Below are 17504 nucleotides of genomic sequence, written 5' to 3' on the forward strand. Positions count from 1 at the left end.
CTGTCCATTTGAAGATTCAAAAGGAGTGGTCTTCTTCTTCACGGTTTTCTGTGTCGCACAGGAAGACAAAAGGACAGGCCAAGTGAACTCCTCCTCAGCCCACCCCTTCTAGTTGCTCTTTTGAGTTTCAGGAGATGTTATTCCTTTGGACCAAATAGAATATGCAGGCTGAACTGTCTTTGGTAGCAAGGAATTAAAAGTTGTTCATTCACATGTTGGTATCGAAGGGCATGCACGTTTTTTAAAGCAAAGCCGAGATATTTAATAGGAAAGATAAAATTTGCATACAAACAAATGAAGAAACTCAGTGTGGGTAGTGCCAAAAATAAGCTGCTACTCTGAGAAACTCTATGATCTCCTTGGGAACATACCTGCAACGGACTCCGTCAGGTGTACATTTGGTAACGTGATCATGTTGCCCACAGACTGTGAGTGAGTGGAGATAGTTGGCTCTACTCATTGCTCAGAACACCTTACTCTCTTCGGAATGGAATACTTCATGGCGCGAATCATGCAAACTTTTCACGAACAGGAATCGGTGCTCCAGTGCTTACAACAATGGATCATATACAGTTATCTATTCGTTATAGTCAGAAGAAGTGTAAATTTGAGCCCTTCTGCAAATGAACTTCATCTTTATGTCAAAAAGTCTACTACACGAATAAAAATATCTGACGAATACACCCCTGTGAAGGTGTTTGAAAACAGCAAGTGTAGTTAAAGCAATGTCTTTAGGTCTGGGCATGGGAAAACAGCCGCAAGATATGGACTTAAGAAGTTGAAAAAGGTGAGCCCAGATCTTGGTATAAGAGTTTGTCGTGGCCACCTTCCAATAACAAAGGATGGACCTGAGGATTCCGATCCATGACATCCAGGAGGAAATTGCACATCCATGGACACTGTCCAACTACAAAAAGGACAATGGGCATGGACTCCACGTATCTCGAGGAGCATCATCGCAGTCTTATTTATACATTTTGACAAAACAAAAGTAGAATGAGTAAATATAGAACAGAGCATGTGAATGCATACTCGATACTGGACCATGTTGAAGGTTGATTATGCAGACATTTCACTGGAATTCGATGAATCTGTTTCATGCAAAGCTTCCTTTGACGTTTGAGCTCGTGAACAAAAGAAACGGAACAGATGTAAAGTGTGCAGACCATCTTATCCCTGGCTGTTGAGATTGTGAGACTCCTGCCATATCCTCTCTGGCGCCCTGACGACCTCGCTCGTAAATCAAGAGATTCAACTATCAGGTATATCTTTGGCTGAACAAGGAAGTGTTAATAATATAACATGGATTCCATTACATGGAGCTTCAAAGAAAGAGGACATTAGTCTCATCAAAGTCTGCTAACCTACGGTTTTTGTCATGTATTATTGCCAACCCATGATTGTTTGTCTGTGCTCTATCCATTTTTATTGTTGACCATCAATCAAGAAAGCGGCATGACGTACCATTTTTCAAGTCTTTGGTGTGACTCGAACACAGACCTCCCAGACTCAAAGCGGACATTCTAACAATTACATTACTGAGTCTGGTTTCAACCTTAACAAGAATGACACTCTGTAGAGAGCATACCTCCGCCAGGCTGAACAGTTTGCGTTCTTTATACACTGACAGGTCAGATCTGAATCCGGACCTGAACCAAAATCTAATTGGCTTGTTCGTGTGACCATCCACCAAGTTTTGCCATGACTCGTCCACAACTTTTTGAAATGCTATAAATCGTTTTTGACCCCATCTCTCAATGGTGAACAATCACTTCAAAATTAAACTAGAGCAATGCAACTGTGTCGCCAATATGCTTCTACATATTCCCACAATGGGTAGATGCCCTCGTTCACTGTCCTAAAAATAAACAAGTTTAGTTTAAATCTCTTCAGCTGTTTTCAAGTATCATATTTTCACCAGCCATGACACGTTTCACATCGATCGGTGAAGCGGTTTCAGAGAAGGGATTTTTTTAAAATATCGTCTTCTAGCTAATATGTCTGTCGCACCACGTGACATATGACCTTAAAAATGTACACTCTGCATATGTATGGGTGGGGGATCATGTTTGTGAAGTTTCATGTTGATCGGATAAGGTTCGTTTTTCTATCCAAGATGGCTGCCAAACCACCTGACCTCCACTATCATCATTTTCAAACAATATGCAACAATGATGTTGGATAATATTTGTAAAATTTCGCATTGATAGGGTAAGTGGTTTCAGAGACATCATTATTTAATATTTTCCTTCAATCCAATATGGCTGCCACATCATATGACTAATGATGTTTTCGTGATCATCTTGTAATCAATCACACACTTAAAGTTTCGAGCCAATCGATTTGGTGGTTTGGAAGAAGATGTTTTTTTAAAGGTTTTAGGTTAAATGCAATACAGCTGCCAAATCGTGTGACCTATGATGTCATAAGTTTAATATTTCAATACAAATGGGTCATAGATCATGTGCATGCAATTTCAGATTTTGAGGATAAGGAATTCGATTAAAACATTTTTGGCTGGTATACCACTTCACCTATGATGTCATCATTATCATGCTTTTGTTTTCCATTGGGAGTACTTGGCAATGTGCCAAGTTTCAAATTTTTCCATTCAGCGGTTTCCGAGAAATATTTTTAAAATTATTTGCATTTAATCCAAGATGGCTGCTATACCACGTAACCTATGACGTCACAATTATCATAAAAAACATTCTGCATGGGAGTCACTCATACCCTGAAAGTTTCATCTCAATCAGACATGTGGTTGCTTAGCTGTGGTTGCATGTGGTTGGTTAGCTGAGAAAAACCAGGTTTAGCCCGTAGGGACGGACCGACGGACAGACAACCGGAAAACATAATGTCTCCGGCCACCTTCGGCGGGAGGCATAAAAAATTATCGTATCCAGATCCAGATCTTCACCAAAATGGAATTGATTCGTCCTCGTCACACACTCAACCTGTCCACCAAGTTTAGTCCGACTCCATCGATAACTTTTTGAAATATCCTGCTCACAGACATGGGTGAAAACATAACCTCTGCCCATTTTCGGTGGCGGAGGTAATAACTTTAATCGTGTTGCAAAACTTTAACAAGTAAAGATACATTCAAAGTACACCGCCCCCATGCCAAATAATTAAATATCCTACAGCGCGGCATTGCCACGGCGCCTCGGGCGCCCGGCAATACCGCAGTGCAGCTCATAGAGACTGCATTGGGAGGGAGAGGTGTACAATAATTGATTGATTAATTGTATAATTAAAATCAATAAAAGATTATCGCAAAATATTTTCTTAATCAATTGGCTAATAGCATAACTAAACCACTAGTGCTTCATCCGAAGATGTATCTTTTAGAAATGTAATTAAATAAGTCATTAATAAAAATTAAATAATTAATTGATTAATCAATAAATAATTAATCGATTAAGTGATTAATCAATAAATCAAAAATATCCTTGATAGCCACATCACTTGGTCACTGTCATGTCCAAATATTAGCTTCCCAGCTCAAAAGGTGCCTGAGATATTGGCCAAATGAGAAAGAAAATTAATAAACGATTAATAATGAAAATAAATAAATAATAATCATTAAAAAATTCAATTACAAATCAATTCGGTCATAGAACACACAAACCACCACCATTTCATCAGAATCTGCAACAAAAAAAACAACAATTTTTAGTCATTAATCGATTAAATGATTAATCAATAAATCAAAAATATCCTTTGTAGTCACATTACTTGGTCACTGTCATGTCCAAATATTAGCTTCCTAGCTCAAAAGGTGCCTGAGATATTGGCCAAATGAGAAAGAAAATTAATAAGTGATTAATAATGAAAATAAATAAATAATAATCATAAAAAAATTCAATAGTTAATCAATTGGCTAATATAATACATAAACCACCACCATTTCATCCGAATCTCTAACTTAAATTTTTTAAATAAATTAAGTCATTCTTCTAATAATTAAATAATTAATCGATTAATTCATTAATCAATAAATCAAAAATACCCTTTACAGCCAAATCACTTGGTCATTGCCATGCCCAAATATCAGCTCCCGAGCTCAAAAGGTGCCTGAGATCATGGCCAGAAGAGAAAGGAAATTTAATTAATTAAATAAGTACTTAATTACAACAACAACAACATGCATTTTAAGGCCATTTTCCCTTCTAGAACAGGGGTTAGCCTTGCGGTACCCATGACAATCTTCTCCATTTTGCCCTATTTTCTGCATCTCTCCTTGTTAACCCGAGATCTCGGTCGAGCTCGCGATCGCACACCTGCGCTCGCGCGCAAGTAAGCCTTTCCCGTCGACGTACCAGGTTACGTCGACGTACCGACGTACCAGGTACGTCAACGTACCAGGATATTTGACTTCCGGTTCCTCGGGCGAGTGAGGCGTGCTTCGAGCTCTCCACGGCATCGAAGTTTGAGTGTTTTCCCATTCTTGTCTTTGTCAAATTTCCACTGGTTATTTTGCTGTGTACGTGTTATTGTGTGTTTCTAGTTGGTGTTGGTTTGTGGTTCGTGCAAACTTGTGTGTAGTTAATCGTTTTCTGAGTCGTACCTCGTGCGCGGCCTGGTGACTTGGGGCTTCCCTCCCCCCGTCGGTGTTTTGTCGGTTTGGGTTATTTCCTTCGCTGTATTGCTTGTTTCTTTTATTTTGTTTTCTCCCCCTCACCTCACCCCCCTAGACAAATAATTCTATATTGATTCTTTCTCTCCTCCCGGACACGTGCTTGTTCGCTCTCCTCCTCGTCTCGGCTTGTGCCCCGCCCCCTGTATCTCGTTTTCTTCCGCCTCTGCTCCTTCTTTCTCAAATCCACATTCTCGCTTGGAGACTTTTCCCGGATTGTTTTTTCATCGTTCTGTTTGGATATTGTTGGAATATGTTTAAACCGCAGCCGTGATGCTGACGCCCCCCCCCCCCCCCCCCCCAGAATTTACATGTTTTAAACGTTTCCCAGTGTGTACCCTGGTCAGAATAGGTACACCGTATCCCTGCGTGTCGTAAGAGACGACTAAGAGGGTTGGCGTCAGGAAGGGCATCCGGCCATAAAAACATTGCCTCAAAAAGAGAACCATGACAATCACAAGTACATATGGGCAGGGTGCAGCCCGAAGTGGAGATCGGTTTCTGAGGTTTGGGACATGGAATGTGGGGACAATGACAGGGAGATCAGGAGAAGTGGTGGAAGTATTGGTCAGAAGAAGAGTGGACATATGTTGTGTGCAAGCGACGAGATGGAAGGGAAGTGGTGTGAGAATGGTGAAGGGTAGGCAGGGACAGAAATACAAGTTTGTGTGGCAAGGGTGCCCGGAAGGCGTGAATGGTGTTGGTGTCCTGTTTTCTGAGGAGTTTGTAGACAGTGTGGTGAGTGTGACTAGAGTGAGTGATAGGTTGATGATGGTAAAAATGATGATTGGAAAGCTCTTGGTGAACGTCATCTCGGGATATGCTCCGCAGGTTGGTCGAAGCGATGAAGAGAAGGACAAGTTCTGGTGTGCGATAGAGAAGCTGATGGAAAACGTGAAAGATGAGGAAGTTGTTGTGGTGGGAGGAAACCTGAATGGACATGTGGGAAGGAGTATGGATGGTTTTGAGGGAGTTCATGGGGGTTACGGATATGGTGTGAGAAATGGAGAAGGTGAAAGGATTTTGGAGTTTGCTGATGGAGCTGATTTGTTGATTTGTAATACTCAGGTCCAGAAAGAGGACAATAAGCTTGTTACATACACGTCAGGTGGGTCGACGACAACCGTTGACTACCTGATGGTGCGTCGGCGAGATAGGGGGCACCTCCGGGACACAAAGGTGATCCCGGGGGAGGAGGCTGTTTCACAGCACCACTTGGTTGTCTGCGACATAAGGGTGAAAGGTGCGAGGAGAGCTCGGCGGGTGAAGTACCAACCGAGAATGAAGGTGTGGAGGTTGAAAGAGGTGACAGTAAGGGAGGCATTAAAAGAGAGGCTGAGTAGGGTAGAGGATGATGTGGTTGAGCTTGAAAGTGGTTGGATGTCAATGAAAGCTAGTCTGTTGGGAGCCGTTGGTGAGGTATGTGGATGGACAAAAGGACCACCGAGGCACTCGGAAACATGGTGGTGGGATGTTGAGGTTGGAAAGAGGATTGACGAGAAGAGGAAGAAGTTCAAAGAGTGGCAGAAGGCGAAGGGTACGGGAGCAGAAACAGCAGAGCATGAAAGTTATAAGGCAGCCAGGAAGACTGCAAAGAAAGAGGTAGCAAAGGCGCAGGAGGCATGTAGGAAAATGTTCGGAGAACGCTTGGATTCGGAAGAGGGTCAGAAAGCAGTATTCAGGATTGCAAAGCAGATAGCGAAAGAGAGGTGTGATGTGATGGGGGTGAGTTGCTTGAAGGATGAAGTGGGACAAATTGTTGTCGACCCAGATGGAATTAAAGGAAGATGGAAAAGATATATGGAAATGCTGTTGAATACAGAGAATGAATGGGATGGCAACATAGAGAGTAACCCAGTTTTATGACCGGCAGAGAAGATAACTGAGAAGGAAGTTGAGGAAGCGATAAAAGCAATGAAGAGTGGAAAAGCGGGAGGGCCGACGGGAGTTGTGGGAGATATGTTGAAGGCAGCAGGAAGTTGGGGTGTGAAGAGAATGACAGAGATCTGTAATCTGGTGGTGAAAGAAGGCCGCATTCCAGTGGATTGGGAATTGAGTACCCTCGTCCCTCTATACAAGGGGAAAGGTGACCCTCTGGAGTGTGGCTCGTACCGAGCGATAAAGTTATTGGAGCATGGAATGAAGGTATTGGAAAGGGTGTTGGAGAGGAGGATAAGGAAGAAAGTGAAGATCGACGAAATGCAGTTTGGATTTATGCCAGGAAGAGGAACGACAGATGCGCTTTTCATTGTGAGGCAGTTGCAGGAGAAGTACATGGATAAGAGGAAGAAGTTGTTGTTTTTTGGGTTTGTTGATCTGGAGAAAGCATTCGATAGGGTTCCACGCAAAGTATTGACATGGGCATTGAGGAAGTTAGGAGTGGAGGAATGGTTGATCAGAGTAGTGATGGCAATGTACAAAAGAGCACGCACAGCTGTAAGGACGAAGGACGTGAACAGTGGTGAGTTTGAGGTGAAGGTGGGAGTGCATCAGGGGTCGGTACTAAGTCCACTACTATTTGTAGCTGTGATGGAGGTGCTGGCTCAGACCGTAAAGGAGGGTTTACCGTGGGAGTTGTTGTATGCAGATGATCTGGTGTTGATTGCGGAAAGTATGGATGGACTGAAGGAAAAGATGAACAAGTGGAAGGAATGTATGGAGACAAAAGGTCTGAAGGTGAATATCGGAAAGACAAAGGTGATGGCAAGTGGTAAAGCATGTGGTGAGGTGGAAAGAACTGGGAAGTGGCCTTGTGCTGTGTGCAGGAAGGGTGTCGGAGTGAACTCCATTCAATGTACAATGTGTGCTGAGTGGGTTCATCAAAAATGTAGTGGTCTGAGAGGGTCATTAACCAGTGTGGCAGCTACATTCAAATGTAAGGTGTGCACAGAGGGAGCTGCAGATGGAGGAAATGTTGAGTTGGATCTTGGAGACGGCGTGAAGCTGGAAGGTGTGAAAACATTTTGCTACCTCGGAGACATGCTGAATGGAGAAGGTGGATCAGACTCGGCAACGGTTGCTCGAGTGAGATGTGCATGGAAGAAGTTTCGGGAACTGAGTGGCGTGCTGATGAGGAGGAGAGTGTCGCTGAAGCTGAAGGGAAAGGTGTATGCTGCATGTGTGAGAAGTGTTATGATTTATGGGAGCGAGACATGGGTAATGAACGTAGAGCAGCAACGAAGGCTGGAAAGGGTGGAAATGCGAATGGTTCGATGGATGTGCGGAGTATCGTTGAGAGAGAGGAAGACAAATGATGAATTGCGAAAGATGATGGGAATATTGCCTGTGATTGATGCTGTGAAGAGGAACAGGTTGAGATGGTTTGGTCATGTATTGAGGAAGGATGAAAGTGACTGGTTGAGAAGAGTGATGGAAGTTAATGTAGAAGGAAGTAGAGGACGGGGAAGACCGAGAAAGACTTGGCTAAAGATGGTGGAAGAAGAATTGCGGGCAAGGGGGTTAACAAGGAGAGATGCAGAAAATAGGGCAAAATGGAGAAGATTGTCATGGGGACCGCAAGGCTAACCCCCGCTCTAGCAGGGAACATGGCCTTAAAATGCATGTTGTTGTTTGTTTGGCTCCTTGTTAACCCCCTTGCCCGCATTTCTTCTTCCACCATCTTTAGCCAAGTCTTTCTCGGTCTTCCCCGTCCTCTACTTCCTTCTACATTCATTTCCATCACTCTTCTCAACCAGTCACTTTAATCCTTCCTCAACACATGACCAAACCATCTCAAACTGTTCCTCTTCACAGCATCAATGACAAGCTCTATTCCCATCATCTTTCGCAATTCATTCATAAATAAGTACTTGATTAAACGCGAATAATTAAATAACTCATCAATTAATTGATTAATTTTAAAAATACAGTTTTTGACAAAGGACTTGCTCACAATTGTGCAGAAATTTCAGCTTCCCAGCTCAAAGGATGGCTGAGATATCGCCCGGATAAACAAACAAAGAAGAAAGCAAGAAAGAAAACAACCAGAGTGAAAACTGAGTACTCCCTTTCAGCGTGCATCACTGCCGAGCCCCCTTTGGTGCCCGGCAATGACGTTATGCAGCACCTGGGGATGGCATAGGAAAGGTGCGGTGTACAACAAACAAACAAGAAAACAATCAACCAGAGTGAAAACTGAGTACTCCCTTTCAGCGTGCGTCATTGCCGAGCCCCCTTCGGTGCCCAGCAATGACGTTATGCAGCACCTGGGGATGGCATAGGAAAGGTGCGGTGCACAACAAACAAACAAGAAAACAATCCACCAGAGTGAAAACTGAGTACTCCCTTTCAGCGTGCGTCACTGCCGAGCCCCCTTCGGTGCCCGGCAATGACGTTATGCAGCACCTGGGGATGGCATAGGAAAGGTGCGGTGTACAACAAACAAACAAGAAAACAACCAAGAAAACAATCAACCAGAGTGAAAACTGAGTACTCCCTTTCAGCGTGCGTCACTGCCGAGCCCCCTTCGGTGCCCAGCAATGACGTTATGCAGCACCTGGGGATGGCATAGGAAAGGTGCGGTGTACAACAAACAAACAAGAAAACAACCAAGAAAACAATCCACCAGAGTGAAAACTGAGTACTCCCTTTCAGCGTGCGTCACTGCCGAGCCCCCTTCGGTGCCCGGCAATGACGTTATGCAGCGCCTGGAGATGGCATAGGAAAGGAGCAGTGTACAATACCAATCTGTAGATAAGTAGCCTTGCTCTTCGGTGGTGCTTTATTTTATTTTTTAATTATCTGACCCAAAAATGGATGCATTTACTAAATTGGACATAGTTGGAAGATGCCTCTCCATGATGTTGAGATAACCATGTTCATTCCGAAGCATTGAGGAGGTGTTTTGTGCTTACCTTCATAGGAATGAAAACTTGCATATATTTAGAGGCTGTCGTCCATGGTTTATAACGACATCTTAACAAACTGTTCACATTCTGTTATAATTGAGGATACTAGTCATGGCAGAAACTTTCCAGGGCCTTTCTAAACGGATTAGTCATTTTAGTGCGAGTAGGAACAAGACCTTTAAACATCCTTTTGTACATCAACAGAGAACGACTGGTGAGGTATTTGAAGAGCACATAAAGGAATAAGGATGAAAGTTCAAAGAGAAAGAAGAACCTCGGTTGCTTGAGTTCTGACAAGACACGACAGAAGGAAGTGCCAAGCTGTTTTAATCAGATGTTGCACCATTCAAAATCAAACTCAGGATGAGACAGCTTGGGGATGGGCATGGTACCAGCTGGGCTTTCTTGCCAATACTATGTTTCAACCAAAATCCTTCGGGATGTCAAACAAGTTGTTCTATAACCATAGCGTGACCTCCCAACCACCCACCCACACCTGCCCACCTCCCACGATTCCAGCTACCCAATCAAGTAAGAAAGCAGACCTTTTCTTTCCAACTAAGAGACAGATCGAAAGGTGGAACATTTCAAGCAAATCCTAAGGGAAAGGAAAGTTTTGTGGGTGATACCAGGAAGTTGATTGTCGTTTATACTTGGCAACCTTGGTTATTGTATAAGAGCGGTCAATTATAATGGGTTTAAGTTATATAGTCAGTATGATGATAGTTTTGCTTACCCTGTAAACTGTACACCTAAGTATCAGATTGCCACCAAGCAAAATCCCAACAACACATTGCACCACATGCTGTATGTAAAGAGAAGACCATTGTGTGCAGAAGTCATTGACCTCCACGTGCTGGCGAACCTGAAAACCAGGAAAGCGAAAGCTGAAAAGTGTTTCATGGCAGACTTTTCCTGAGCAACTGCACACCCAGAGCCCTCTGACTGCATCATTTATTCCAAGCCTCAATGAATGGGTATACAGTACTGACATCCATTAGAGCCACGAGCAAGATGCTCTGCTGTTTGGCATCACCCATGGTATTTAGCAATAAGGAGTAAGAGTTTGAGTAAAAAGCAAACTTCTGCTCTGGAGGAAAACCAGCATAGATTGAAGGTAATAAGGTGACCAAATGTGTTTTAGCAGCACTTTCACCTGATCACACCTGCACAACCTTCATCTCAACACAAGGGACGTGCGGACATCTCGGCAGAGAGATGGTTTTACGTCGGTTAGCGTTCGTCGAAGTGTGCGCGTAGTTTTAAAAGTGAATTTTTAAATGGTCCCCATACATCTTCCATACGTTTCCTTTCTGCAGCTCTACGTGTTTGCACCAGAAGCTTCCAGAAGCACTCGGCATCACGGCGCCGGTTTTTATAAATCTCATCCAGGCGATTCTGTCATTATATGGGACTTTGTTGGATGTATTGTGACAATGCCTTTCATTATATTCTGTTCACTTCCATGGGCTCTCCCAACACGTCTCCTTCGTGCTGCTCCTCAAAAGGTGATGTCGCCTCACCTGTTACAACACCTTTCACTTTTTAAGACGATCTCGTCGAAGCTAATGGGTGGTTTTGCCTGTCATGTTTTGCCATAATGTCTCCCTGAATATTGAGAAACCCCTTTTTTCTTCTGAAATTAAGTGCATCCCCCTTAACTCTTAGATGCAGGCATCAAAAATCCTACATAAACGCAGCCATTGGGCCTCGGAGGCCCAACGGATGTATTCGTGTAATGTTTTTTATTTTATTTTATTTTATTTTTTTAAATAAATTTCCTTCATATCCTTTTTCAATCCAAGTCGATGCTCATGGATGTGTATTTGCTCAGAAAATGTGAATCATTGATCCCATTAGTTGGAAGAATCACATACAAGTAATGAATGTGTTTTTTTTTGTTCTTGGTTTTTCAACTTTTTTTTCTCTAAAAAGTTGAGGCTCATGGAGGAGCATTTGCTAAAAAAAAAATGATTGTACTAATCCTTTTATTTAGAATGTATATGTCCACAACCGTCAAAAATCCTACACCTATGCAGCCATTGGGCCTCGGAGGCCCCACTAATGTATTCGTTTAAAGTTTATTAATTTTCATATTTTTGTCACTGAATTATTTGTTACCAAGTTATAGGAGCATATAATGAGGCTCATATCAATAAAATAATGATATAACATAGTAGTACAACAACATTTATGCGGGGCCTCGAAGGCCCCAGGCCTGCATTCGTGTCGGATTTTCCGGTTATAAGTGAAGAATGAAGATTTTTCCCACGAGGCTGAATGAAATTTTTTTTTATGCCACTGAATTTTGTGTAACAACATGAAAGTCGGTGAAAATGAGGCTCATTCCAAAAAAACATTGAACAGCATAGTTTTTGCTATAAAAAAAAACCTTGTAGGCTTCCGAGGCCCAATCACTGCATCCAAGAGTTAATCAACATACTCTTTGCTTCTTCATTGTTGTTGTTTGCACCTGTTCTCTTAATGGCCTTTTTATAATCTACTATGTATCTTTCCTGTCTTTCTATCCTGTCGACGTGTATGTATTTCTAGAATGTCTGTTGTTTTGCTCCTCTGTTCCCATCTTGTTATCTTCTTCTGCTCCTGCCTCCAGCTTGATCCAGGCATTGTGTTCCCATCTTGTTGTCTCATCCTCTTCTGCTCCTGCCTCCAGCTTGATCCAGGCATTGTGTTCCCATCTTGTTGTCTCATCCTCTTCTGCTCCTGTCTCCAGCTTGATCCAGGCATTGTGTTCCCATCTTGTTGTCTCATCCTCTTCTGCTCCTGTCTCCAACTTGATCCATGCACTGTGTTCCCATCGTGTTGTCTCAACCTCTTCTGCTCCTGTCTCCAGCTTGATACATGCATTGTGTTCCCATCTTGTTGTCTCATCCTTTTCTGCTGCTGTCTCTAGCTTGATCCAGGACCTGTGTTCCCATCATGTTGTCTCATCCTCTTCTGCTCCTGTCTCCAGCTTGATCCATGCACTGTGTTCCCATCTTGTTGTCTCATCCTCTTCTGCTCCTGTCTCCAGCTTCATCCATGCATTGTGTTACCATCTTGTTGTCTTATCCTCTTCTGCTCCTGTCTCCAGCTTGATCCAGGACCTGTGTTCCCATCTTGTTGTCTCAACCTCTTCTGCTCCTGTTTCCAGCTTTATCCTGGCATTGTGTTCCCATATTGTTGTCTCATCCTCTTCTGCTGCTGTCTCTAGCTTGATCCAGGACCTGTGTTCCCATCTTGTTGACTCATCCTCTGCTGCTCCTGTCTCCAGCTTGATCCAGGACCTGTGTTCCCAGCTTGTTGTCTCATCCTCTTCTGCTCCTGTCTCCAGCTTGATAAATGCACTGTGTTCCCATCTTGTTGTCTCATCCTCTTCTGCTGCTGTCTCCAGCTTGATCCATGCACTGTGTTCCCATCTTGTTGTCTCATCCTCTGCTGCTCCTGTCTCCAGCTTGATCCATGCACTGTGTTCCCATCTTGTTGTCCCATCCTCTTCTGCTCCTGTCTCCAGCTTGATACATGCATTGTGTTCCCATCTTGTTGTCTCATCCTCTTCTGCTGCTGTCTCCAGCTTGATCCATGCACTGTGTTCCCATCTTGTTGTCGCATCCTCTGCTGCTCCTGTCTCCAGCTTGATCCATGCACTGTGTTCCCATCTTGTTGTCTCATCCTCTGCTGCTCCTGTCTCCAGCTTGATCCATGCACTGTGTTCCCATCTTGTTGTCTCATCCTCTGCTGCTCCTGTCTCCAGCTTGATCCATGCTCTGTGTTCCCATCTTGTTGTCTCATCCTCTTCTGCTCCTGTCTCCAGCTTGATCCAGGCACTGTGTTCCCATCTTGTTGACTCATCCTCTTCTGCTGCTGTCTCCAGCTTGATCCAGGCACTGTGTTCCCATCTTGTTGACTCATCCTCTTCTGCTCCTGTCTCCAGCTTGATCCAGGCACTGTGTTCCCATCTTGTTGACTCATCCTCTTCTGCTCCTGTCTCCAGCTTGATCCATGCACTGTGTTCCCATCTTGTTGACTCATCCTCTTCTGCTCCTGTCTCCAGCTTGACCCAGGCATTGTGTTTCCATCTTGTTGTCTCATCCTCTTCTGCTCCTGTCTCCAGCTTCATCCAGGCATTGTGTTCCCATCTTGTTGTCTCATCCTCTTCTGCTCCTGTCTCCAGCTTGATCCATGCACTGTGTTCCCATCTTGTTGTCTCATCCTCTCCTGCTCCTGTCTCCAGCTTGATCCAGGCATTGTGTTCCCATCTTGTTGTCTCATCCTCTTCTGCTCCTGTCTCCAGCTTGACCCAGGCATTGTGTTCCCATCTTGTTGTCTCATCCTCTTCTGCTCCTGTCTCCAGCTTCATCCAGGCATTGTGTTCCCATCTTGTTGTCTCATCCTCTTCTGCTCCTGTCTCCAGCTTGATCAATGCACTGTGTTCCCATCTTGTTGTCTCATCCTCTTCTGCTCCTGTCTCCAGCTTGATCCATGCACTGTGTTCCCATCTTGTTGTCTCATCCTCTTCTGCTCCTGTCTCCAGCTTGATCCATGCACTGTGTTCCCATCTTGTTGTCTCATCCTCTTCTGCTCCCGTCTCCAGCTTGATCCATGCACTGTGTTCCCATCTTGTTGTCTCATCCTCTTCTGCTCCTGTCTCCAGCTTGATCCATGCACTGTGTTCCCATCTTGTTGTCTCATCCTCTTCTGCTCCTGTCTCCAGCTTGATCAATGCACTGTGTTCCCATCTTGTTGTCTCATCCTCTTCTGCTCCTGTCTCCAGCTTGATCCATGCACTGTGTTCCCATCTTGTTGTCTCATCCTCTTCTGCTCCTGTCTCCAGCTTGATCCATGCACTGTGTTCCCATCTTGTTGTCTCAACCTCTTCTGCTCCTGTCTCCAGCTTGATCCATGCACTGTGTTCCCATCTTGTTGTCTCATCCTCTTCTGCTCCCGTCTCCAGCTTGATCCATGCACTGTGTTCCCATCTTGTTGTCTCATCCTGTTCTGCTCCTGTCTCCAGCTTGATCCATGCACTGTGTTCCCATCTTGTTGTCTCATCCTCTGCTGCTCCTGTCTCCAGCTTGATCCATGCACTGTGTTCCCATCTTGTTGTCTCATCCTCTGCTGCTCCTGTCTCCAGCTTGATCCATGCTCTGTGTTCCCATCTTGTTGTCTCATCCTCTTCTGCTCCTGTCTCCAGCTTGATCCAGGCACTGTGTTCCCATCTTGTTGACTCATCCTCTTCTGCTGCTGTCTCCAGCTTGATCCAGGCACTGTGTTCCCATCTTGTTGACTCATCCTCTTCTGCTCCTGTCTCCAGCTTGATCCAGGCACTGTGTTCCCATCTTGTTGACTCATCCTCTTCTGCTCCTGTCTCCAGCTTGATCCATGCACTGTGTTCCCATCTTGTTGACTCATCCTCTTCTGCTCCTGTCTCCAGCTTGACCCAGGCATTGTGTTTCCATCTTGTTGTCTCATCCTCTTCTGCTCCTGTCTCCAGCTTCATCCAGGCATTGTGTTCCCATCTTGTTGTCTCATCCTCTTCTGCTCCTGTCTCCAGCTTGATCCATGCACTGTGTTCCCATCTTGTTGTCTCATCCTCTCCTGCTCCTGTCTCCAGCTTGATCCAGGCATTGTGTTCCCATCTTGTTGTCTCATCCTCTTCTGCTCCTGTCTCCAGCTTGACCCAGGCATTGTGTTCCCATCTTGTTGTCTCATCCTCTTCTGCTCCTGTCTCCAGCTTCATCCAGGCATTGTGTTCCCATCTTGTTGTCTCATCCACTTCTGCTCCTGTCTCCAGCTTGATCAATGCACTGTGTTCCCATCTTGTTGTCTCATCCTCTTCTGCTCCTGTCTCCAGCTTGATCCATGCACTGTGTTCCCATCTTGTTGTCTCATCCTCTTCTGCTCCTGTCTCCAGCTTGATCCATGCACTGTGTTCCCATCTTGTTGTCTCATCCTCTTCTGCTCCCGTCTCCAGCTTGATCCATGCACTGTGTTCCCATCTTGTTGTCTCATCCTCTTCTGCTCCTGTCTCCAGCTTGATCAATGCACTGTGTTCCCATCTTGTTGTCTCATCCTCTTCTGCTCCTGTCTCCAGCTTGATCCATGCACTGTGTTCCCATCTTGTTGTCTCATCCTCTTCTGCTCCTGTCTCCAGCTTGATCCATGCACTGTGTTCCCATCTTGTTGTCTCATCCTCTTCTGCTCCCGTCTCCAGCTTGATCCATGCACTGTGTTCCCATCTTGTTGTCTCATCCTCTTCTGCTCCTGTCTCCAGCTTGATCAATGCACTGTGTTCCCATCTTGTTGTCTCATCCTCTTCTGCTCCTGTCTCCAGCTTGATCCATGCACTGTGTTCCCATCTTGTTGTCTCATCCTCTTCTGCTCCTGTCTCCAGCTTGATCCATGCACTGTGTTCCCATCTTGTTGTCTCAACCTCTTCTGCTCCTGTCTCCAGCTTGATCCATGCACTGTGTTCCCATCTTGTTGTCTCATCCTCTTCTGCTCCCGTCTCCAGCTTGATCCATGCACTGTGTTCCCATCTTGTTGACTCATCCTCTTCTGCTCCTGTCTCCAGCTTGATCCAGGCATTGTGTTCCCATCTTGTTGTCTCATCCTCTTCTGCTCCTGTCTCCAGCTTGATCCAGGCATTGTGTTCCCATCTTGTTGTCTCATCCTCTTCTGCTCCTGTCTCCAGCTTGATCCATGCACTGTGTTCCCATCTTGTTGTCTCAACCTCTCTGCTCCTGTCTCCAGCTTGATCCAGGCACTTTGTTCCCATCTTGTTGTCTCATCCTCTTCTGCTCCTGTCTCCAGCTTGATACATGCATTGTGTTCCCATCTTGTTGTCTCATCCTCTTCTGCTCCTGTCTCCAGCTTGATCAATGCACTGTGTTCCCATCTTGTTGTCTCATCCTCTTCTGCTCCTGTCTCCAGCTTGATCCATGCACTGTGTTCCCATCTTGTTGTCTCATCCTCTTCTGCTCCTGTCTCCAGCTTGATCCATGCACTGTGTTCCCATCTTGTTGTCTCATCCACTTCTGCTCCCGTCTCCAGCTTGATCCATGCACTGTGTTCCCATCTTGTTGTCTCATCCTCTTCTGCTCCCGTCTCCAGCTTGATCCATGCACTGTGTTCCCATCTTGTTGTCTCATCCTGTTCTGCTCCTGTCTCCAGCTTGATCCATGCACTGTGTTCCCATCTTGTTGTCTCATCCTCTTCTGCTCCCGTCTCCAGCTTGATCCATGCACTGTGTTCCCATCTTGTTGTCTCAACCTCTGCTGCTCCTGTCTCCAGCTTGATCCATGCACTGTGTTCCCATCTTGTTGACTCATCCTCTTCTGCTCCTGTCTCCAGCTTGATCCAGGCATTGTGTTCCCATCTTGTTGTCTCATCCTCTTCTGCTCCTGTCTCCAGCTTGATCCAGGCACTGTGTTCCCATCTTGTTGACTCATCCTCTTCTGCTCCTGTCTCCAGCTTGATCCAGGCACTGTGTTCCCATCTTGTTGACTCATCCTCTTCTGCTCCTGTCTCCAGCTTGATCCATGCACTGTGTTCCCATCTTGTTGACTCATCCTCTTCTGCTCCTGTCTCCAGCTTGATCCAGGCATTGTGTTCCCATCTTGTTGTCTCATCCTCTTCTGCTCCTGTCTCCAGCTTGATCCAGGCATTGTGTTCCCATCTTGTTGTCTCATCCTCTTCTGCTCCTGTCTCCAGCTTGATCCATGCACTGTGTTCCCATCTTGTTGTCTCATCCTCTCTGCTCCTGTCTCCAGCTTGATCCAGGCACTTTGTTCCCATCTTGTTGTCTCATCCTCTTCTGCTCCTGTCTCCAGCTTGATACATGCATTGTGTTCCCATCTTGTTGTCTCATCCTCTTCTGCTCCTGTCTCCAGCTTGATCCATGCACTGTGTTCCCATCTTGTTGTCTCATCCTCTTCTGCTCCCGTCTCCAGCTTGATCCATGCACTGTGTTCCCATCTTGTTGTCTCATCCTCTTCTGCTCCCGTCTCCAGCTT

This window comes from Myxine glutinosa, chromosome 8 (genome assembly GCF_964187855.1).
Source record: "Myxine glutinosa chromosome 8, kmMyxGlut1.1, whole genome shotgun sequence".
In the NCBI taxonomy this organism is placed as follows: Eukaryota; Metazoa; Chordata; class Myxini; order Myxiniformes; family Myxinidae; genus Myxine; species Myxine glutinosa.